The following is an 8,838-nucleotide window of genomic DNA, read 5'->3' as shown; positions in this document are numbered from 1 at the left end:
GTTTGCTAAGCCTCAGGCAGTGGTCTTTAGCTCAGCCCTCTTGACCTTCAACTGAATTTGTTATTTTTTGATTGATTGATTGTTTTTATTGAAATACGGCCCTTCCAAAAATGGCTCAGGGTGGTTTCCGTCAAAGGTTTGTTAGGCATTGTGAGACCACCTGCATGCAAAGGATGTGCAGTGCCAGTTGTGATAGGGTATTTGTCTAATTCTGAAGGTTGCCTCTGAATAGCAGTTGCAGGGGATAAACAACCGGAGAGAGGGCATACCTTCTTCTCGTGCACTTCTCAGAGGCATCTGGTAGGCCAGTGTGGGAAACAGGATGCCGGACTAGAAAGGCCTTGGGCCTGGTCCAGAGGGCTGTTCTTATGTTCTTCATTGCCATCACTATTGCCCTGCCCCTTTTCATAAGTAAATGCATCATGCAGCTTCTTCACTGAGAAAATGACAAGAAGCTGTTGGTTTCAGTTCTGTAATTCAGAACATTGGCATTCCCCTGTCATGCACTCCTGTACAGGTTGTGTGAATACAATTGGGATCACACCAAGGATCCTCCATGCCTGGGGAAATAGAAAGGTCTTCAACTGGCACCAAAAAGAAATAGAATGGTGCCAGGTGAAGATGCACCCTGTTGTGTGAATATTGGTGATGAGGCATCACAATCCAAAAGGCCACCAGCCCCTCATAGGGGACATAGGAAGGTGCCTTATACCGAATCAGACCATTGGTCTCTCAAGCTCAGTATTTTCTACACAGCCCGGCAATGCCATCTCCAGGTCTACAGGCAGGACTCTTTCTCAGTCCTATCTAGAGCTGTAAGGGAGGGAACCTGGGACCTCATGCATGCATGCAAGCAGATGCTTTACCCAGAGTGACCCCACTGAGGGAATAAGGGGAATGTCTTACAGTGCTCTGGCGTGTAGCCTCCCATTCCAATGAAAATCAGGGTGGACCCTGCTTAGCAAAGGGGACAATTCATGCTTATTGCAAGACCAGCTTTCCTTCTCATCCCAGAAAGTGGGAGCAGAATGTGGGAGCTCATAATCATCAGGCAGGTTCTGATGGGAGGCGGTGAAAACCAACCACTGCAAACAAATCAAACTACTACGGTCTCTTGCTAGGTCCCAAAGTGATACGTTCCCATTATAATTATTTCCTGTCCTTTGGTCTGCAGTTCTCCAAGATATCAGACACAAGTCTTCAGCTCAGCACTCCTGACTGAGATCCCTTCCACTAACAATGTCAGAGATTGAACCTGAGACTACTACATGCAAAGGAGGTGACCTCCCAGTGGAGATATGGTCTTCATCCAATTCTGCCATTCCTTTCTCCCTTCACTTTTGTCCTGCCCCTTTTCACAAGGAAATGTATCATCAGGGAAAATGACAAGAAGCTTTGGGTTTCAGCTCTGTGATTTAGAGCATTTTCATTCCCACCTCATGTGCTTCTATACAGATGCATGTGTTCTTTTAGCATGAACAGATCACTTTGTGCAATAATATACATGCTGCCAAAACCAGACACACAATCCCTTATGTAACCATGGAGAACATTGCAAACTGTCCCAAAAGATCCAATCCATAAAGAGATGGAGAAATCTTGATTTATCAGAAGAGGGCTTGTTTCCCAGTGGTTTAGTGGAAGGCAAGTCACACATTATGTAATTGTTCACATACTCATCAGAACAAGTCCTTGGTGCACAGAGTGGCAGCAACATACGGATGTAGGAAGCTGCCATTGGTCCCTCTGGTTCCATACTGTCAACAATGATGTTCAGCAGCTCTCGTGGGTTTCCAGTGGGGGTCTTTTCTAGCCCTGGAGATCTCTGGAGTTTGAAGTATTGACAGTTTAAAGTTTCTGTCTTAAATTTGTTAAGAGTTTTCATTGTATCTTTTGTGTTCCGGTCACCCACCCGCTCCCAACCTGGCAATAGCGGCGGTGGCAGCTCTCCCAACGTGCACTCTCCTGTTGCTTGCTGCTCGACTGAGCGGTGTGGCGAGTTTGCCCGCCCCCCCTGCAAGAAGCACAAGGCAGGGGAGAGGGCATGAGGCTAGGAGAGCCCTCATTGGCTTGTGGGCCCGTGCGGGGGTGGGGCTTCAGCCATGCATCTCGCGCCAGCTCCGCTGCCCCTCAGTTCGTTCTGAGAAGGCAGCGGAGGCGGACGCGTCAGCTGGGCTATTCGTGGGACCAGGCCAGTTTTTTCGGTGTCCGCAGCCTTCTCTGAGCCTGAGGGTGGTCAGGTTCCCACCTTTGCGGTGGTGGCAGCAGCAGGGGCAGTTTCGGCACACACACCCCTACGGTTTGGATTCGGCCTGAGGGCCCCCAGGCTTGGCAGCAGCAGCAGTTTTGGGCTTGGGGTTGGTTTGGGGTTCCACCCTTCGGTGGCAGCTGCCAGGGGGGTGATTGGAACATCCCCCCCACTACCTACTGCACGGCGCAGGGGCTCTGGAGGCTTTCCTTTTGGTGGCAATAAGGGATGGTTTGGGGCCCTCCCATATGTGGGGTTGCTGGAAAGTGCCTTCTTTTCGGGTCTTGGGGGTAGGGGTGCCCTGGGCCTTTTGTAGGTCCTGGACTATTACAATCACCTTTTCACGGGGTAGCTTAGTGGTTGGCGGGTCTCCCTCCTTCCCCCCCTTGCACGGCTGTGCATTGGGAAGGCATTTTGGCAGGCCTGAGTAGCTGACCGTTTGTTGGGGTACCTTCGGGGCTGTTTTTTCTGGGTGCTTGATTGGGAGGTTTGTTTGGGTCTGGTCATGGCCCCCCAAAAGGCAAAGGCAAAAAAGGGGGGAATGGATCCGGCCCCCAGACAGGCCTCAGCCTACCTCAGATTCCTCATCTGATGTAGACATGGGCACCATTAGGGCACTTATTGCTCGTTTAGAGGCCCTTGAGAAGAACAAACAAGGGGGGGTGCCAGAAAAGGATAATGGGGCCCTTCAGGTGTCCCTCCTACGGTTGGGAGGGGCACTAGGGGGGCCAAAAAGGCCAAGCTCATGGAATCTCTGTCTGCCAGGCTGGAAGTGCTGGAGGCCAAGGAACTGGCACCTACCCCGTCCACTGCGGATCCGAATACAAGCAAAGCCGGGCATACACTAGTTACAGACCCACCTGTGATGGAAGGGCGTGCAACTGATTGGCAAGGTTCGGGTGAGTTTGCCCAATACACATGGCCTTGGGGGCTGCCCCCCATGGTGCAAGCATATGGCCCATATGGCTGGCACCTGGGGGGATATGGCAACCTTCCCACAAATGGGGCATGTGTACAGGTCTGGCAGGGGGTTTCGGCTACTGCCAGCGTACCCCAGCCATTGGGCTCCTATTCAACATCACCGCAGGCCACACCACAACCCCCTTATCCACCGTGTGACTATTCCCTCTCATTGGGCGACCATTTATTGCCCGCTGTTAAAGAGCGCATATGGCGTGGTGAATTTGTGGATATATTCCAGTTATTGTTCAAGGAACTGGAACCTGTAGTAAAGGAGGGAAAGCAAAAAAGGGAGGAGGAAAAATCTAAAAGCAAACCGGTGGAGCACAACTGGACCAACTGGTTGTCAGCATACACAGTTTATATGGGTGTGATGCTCCAGGTTCACACATCTAAGGGCCCTCGCCCTGGTGAAATATATGGATATCATACACAGGGGGTACATGGATTTTGGGGGGAATGCTTGGGAGTCCTATGATCACTCCCTTCGTCTTAGGGCATCTTTGAACCCCTCCATACTCTGGGACAGACAGCATCAGGAACTCTGGCTCCTCATCATGACTTCCTCAAGACCCAGACAGGGGGAACGGTCCGACAGTGGCCACATCATATCCCAAACCCCCGCAGCGCAGTCCCCTGGGCCTATGGTTGCACAGGGTGTTCAAGGTACCCTGCCATGGTACACCTCAGGGAGATGCAGCAGGTCACCTTGCCGTTTCCGACATGAATGTGGCTTTTGTAGGGCAAAACACACCAGCATCCAATGTCAGAGGGTCTGTAGGCCCCACGGGGGCCTCAAGGACCAGCCTGCTGGGGGGTGAAAGGGAGGGGGAGCCCCACAGGGCGGCCCTCCTGGAAAAGGTCCCCAGCCCAGTTAGGCTGTCTGTATTGCCCCACATCCTTGAGGGGTATCCCCGCAAGGATCAAGCAACCTATTTGTGGGAAGGTTTTTGTTCTGGTTTTCACATCCCTTATGTTGGCAGGAGGGAACACTGCTTGGCCCCTAATCTGAAGTCCATGCAGGGCATGGAGACGGTGGTCCTCAAGAAGATCAGGAAGGAAACTTCATTGGGGCGTGTTCTTGGCCCATTTGAGACACTGCCCATGCCGGACTTGCGCATCTCCCTATTGGGGGTGGTGCTCAAGAAGGCCCCGAGTGAGTATAGATTGATTCACCACCTTTCCTTCCCACACGGCTCTCCACTGATGATGGAGATCCCTTGATTTACCAATGATGGGATCCCTCTGGATCTCTGCTCTGTCAGGTACACTGCTTTTGACCAGGCTGTGAGGGTGGTCCGCTCCTGTGAGCCGGGTGCGCTGATGGCAAAATGTGACATAGAGTCAGCATTCCGCCTCTTATCAGTCCATTCGGTGGATTTCAATTTGTTGGGTTTTGCATTTGAGGGCCTTTTTTACATTGACCAAGCTCTCCCCATGGGTTGTTCAGTCTCCTGTGCGGCCTTTGAAGCATTCAGCTCAATGTTGGAGTGGGCGCGCCAAAGAAGGGCGGAGCTGGCTACCATGGCTCATTAACTTGATGACTTTCTTTTTGTGGAGCTGTGGGGACCAATCAATGTGGATGCCTGTTGGATGCATTTCACACCCTCTGTGTGGTGTTGGGGGTGCCATTGGCACATGAGAAGACTGAGGGCCTGGCTACTGTTCTGACCTTTTTGGGCATCAAGCTGGACACCCTGTTGGGCTGCTCGAGACTTCCACAAGCTAAGCTTGCGGTGTTGAGAGTTTTATTGCAGGCTAGCGCTAAGGCACGCAAGGTTACACTCAAACAATTGCAACAACTCATTGGCCATCTTAATTTCGCGTGCAGGGTGGTTACACCCGGCTGGCCTTTTTTAAGATGGCTTTGCGATGCCACCATTGGAGTCCGGGCCCCCCATCACCAGATTAGGGTTACAGCCCCCATGAGGGCTGACATGAAACTGTGGTTGACCTTTATTGGTTCTTGCAATGGGGTTTCCTTCTGGTGCAACACACTCTTGCTGGAGGCTGAACTGCAAGTTGGATGCTGCAGGTGGGTTAGACTTTGGTGTTTATTTCAGGGGGTGCTGGTGCTCTGAGCAATGGCCAGCTGCATGGGTGTCGGCAGGGATTACTAGGGATTTGACCTTCTTGGAATTCTTTCCAATAGTCGTGGCCATATATATTTGGGCTGATGCATTCAAAAACAAGACGGTGTGTTTCTGGTGTGATAACCAGGCCACAGTTCAGGTCATCAATGCGCAAACTTGCAGGTCTCCTAGGGTCATGGCCCTGGTGCGGGCTTTTGTGTTGGCATGCTTAACCAACAATATACTGTTTAAGGCGTGCCATGTCCCCAGGGTCCAGAACAGCTTGGCGGATGCACTATTTCATTTCCAGGTGCACCACTTTCATCAGCTGGAGCCAGAGGTGGAGTCACTTCCTGACAGGATGCCCCCATGGTTGTGGAGCCTTTGCGCTTAGAAGCGCAGAGGGCCGTTTGGGCCTCTTTAGCCCCCAGCACTTGATCTGCGTATGATAGGCAGTACAGGGCCTTTCAGGCTTTTAGACACCAGGTAGGAGTGGCCCTCGAGGGGCCCCCACCCGCTGAACAACTGATGCGGTTCCTGGTACACCTGAAAGGTAAAAGACTGTCCCCCAGGGCCCTGGTAGGTTATCTCGCTGCAATTGCCTTTCATGCCAAGGCTCAGGGTTTTGCTGATACTACGGGGGATTTCAGGGTCAGGAGAATGTTGGAAGGCTGGGCTAGGGATTGTCCAGCTCCGGTGGATAGCCGCAGGCCCATCACACCCACAGCGGTTCAGGGTGCTTTGGAACGTTTGCCACATATTTGCCAGTCCCTCTATGAGGCCATGCTGATCCATGCGGCCACGTTGGTCATGTTTTGGGGGGCTTTTAGAGCCAGTGAACTTTTCCCCAGGGGTAAAGGGGGCACCACATTTAGAGTAATGCAATTTGGGGACATGACGCTGTGCCAGGACTCAGTACAGCTCCAGCTTCGTTTTTCTAAGACTGATCAGAGAGGTATGGGGCAGAGGGTGTTATTGCAATTTGCCGGGGTTAAAATATTGTGCCCCGTTCAGGCGCTGGGAGATTACCCTGCACTGCCTGGGCCTGCTGCTGGGTGCCTGTTCGTTCTCAGGGATGGACGGCATCTCTCCCAGTACCAGTTCCGGGCGGTGGTGCACCGGGCCCTATGGCAGCAGGGGTCCCTACTGAGCACTTGTCCCTCCACACTTTCAGGATTGGCACTGCCACTGCAGCCTCCAGGCTGGGTCTGCCTGGGGAGGCCATTCAACGTATTGGATGTTGGTGGTCCTCCACATATAAGAGATATGTGTGTTGAGGTCCTTGTCAGCAGTCACTGGTTGTTTTTTCCCCTTTCAGGCCCTGCGCGTCGGGCAGAGAGGGCAAGGGTCCTCATCCTGGGCCACTCAATTGTTTTTTGGGCCCACAGAACTGCACGTGGGGCATAGCCAGGAACGCAATTGGGACTCGGGCAGTTTGCATTGATCTCCTGGATCGGTCAGCGGGCTATGGTAATCGCCCAGTTTCTCCCCTTGTTGCAGGAATTTTTGGCAACTAACCCCCCACCCGACATTCTGGTGGTTCACACGGGAGAAAATGATTTAGCAAAACAGCATTCTTAATATTCAAAAGGACCTCACACAGGTACTGGAAAGGTTTCCTGGGACCTGTGTAGTTTGGTCTGCTATGCTACAGCGTAGAGTATGGAGTGGTGCTTGTGACCCCTACAAAATTGAGAGAGTTCGTAGGAAGATTAATGCCCAAATGGCCCGTTTTGTTGGTTCCATAGAGGGTGGATATATAGCACACCGGGATATTGTTTTTTTCGGAGTCAGATTTGTTTAGAGGGGATGGTGTTCACCTCTCACCCAAGGGGACGGTTTTTTTCTTAATGATTGCAAACAGGGATTGGCTGCATTTCTGCGCAGCAGGTGGGTGACGGGGAGTTAAGCTAGGCTAACCCCCACTGGTGGCAGGTACAGTGTGGTTGGAATAACATCTGAGGCTGGTGAACACCTTCAGGTAAGCGTTTGGCTAGAGGTTGGACAGGGCAACTCTCGAGAGACTGCATGGCTCAGGGAGATTTGCCTTGGATCAACCTACTCTGTCTGGCTAAGCTTCCCGGAATTGCTGTACGGCTACAGGGAAGTGCTGCTGTGGCAGAGGCCTGGCTTTAGGCCGGCTCCGAAGGGCAGCCTCAGCTTTAGGGCTTGGGGGCTGCCTGGAGCCAAGGTGTGTCACCCTACACCATAGGCCAGGCATGCCCTGGTGGTGCGTGCCTATAGACACCACACTGTATGGGGTGGGCAGTCAATCGCTGTGTTTTAAAAGTTGCTGTTTTATAAGATAAATAAAGTTGTAGCCCTAATTTTCACCAACACACATGTCTCGTGTCTTCTTGGGTGTGGGGCAATTACTTACTTACTTACTTATAAACAACAGGCACATTTATGTGTGCATTGATTATGTGGTCCATTTCCATTCAGAAGTGTGCAGCATGGAGGGAGGAGGAGTGCACTAGAATTGTCTTTGTATACAATCACTGTACCTGTTATACCAGAGGCACATTTGGGTACATTTTTGTTTCTTTTTAGCTATAAATGTTTAGTTTATTTTATACCATACTACAGTAGCAAAATACAAATAGACAAGAAGGAAGTTAAGTAACTTTGAAGAATATGTGTTATAATTTGTTACAACCCAGGCAAGCACCATAAATAAATAAATAAATAAATAAATAAATAAATAAATAAATAATGATAATAATTCCCAAGATGTCTAGATCCATTAAGTGATAACTTCTTCTGTCCATACCCACAGACATCATCAATTAAATGAAATTGTGTTTATGCTGAGGAATAATTTCTGTAAACTACTCTAAAACAATTAATGTGAAATCTACTTCAAACCTTGGTTTCACATCCCAGCTTGTTTCAAGTAAGTGGGTTAGAATAAACCAAGACTGGTCATTTCAAGACATCAAAACAGATCTTGGTTTCCCCCCTAGCTTCAGCTGGAAGTAGAATTCTTCTGACTCACACACAGGCGAAGGAAGGGGGAGCTGAAATTCCTGAGGCTGGGAGATGGCACATGGAACCGACATTTAAACATGATTCCACCTGTCGTCTGAACCAGCCCGTCATATATTTGGCCTATTTTGTGTAAGTATATGTTTTAGTAAATATCTTTAGTAAATATTTGTAGACATTACTAAAAACATACTCATACAAAACCTAACAAACATATAAAGCATCAATAAACAGATAAAAGATACTAAACAACAGGTGGAAGATACTAAATAACACATTAATGTTAAGTAGCAGGCATGATTCCAAAACCATCACTTTTGATCAGGGGGGCTTGTCAGTAAGTGCAGGGGAGTTTTGTTCCACCTTCCCCATAAGCAAACAAATGTGCTCGTTAGGAAGCTAAATCAGAAGAAGGAGAGAGAGCACCATTTTCTCTGAAGAGAAAAGAGCTTGCTTCTGCCCCTTCTCCCTGCCCCAGTAGCCTCCTCTCTTTCATGATTGGCTGGAATAGGTGCCAGTCAAGCTATCCTGCTTGTTTGGAGTTTCCCCTAAGCAACACCCTTTTCACCT

Source organism: Hemicordylus capensis, chromosome 2 (genome assembly GCF_027244095.1).
Source record: "Hemicordylus capensis ecotype Gifberg chromosome 2, rHemCap1.1.pri, whole genome shotgun sequence".
Classification (NCBI taxonomy): Eukaryota; Metazoa; Chordata; class Lepidosauria; order Squamata; family Cordylidae; genus Hemicordylus; species Hemicordylus capensis.
The sequence above is the reverse complement of the archived record's forward strand: the minus strand, read 5'-3'. Positions refer to the sequence as shown.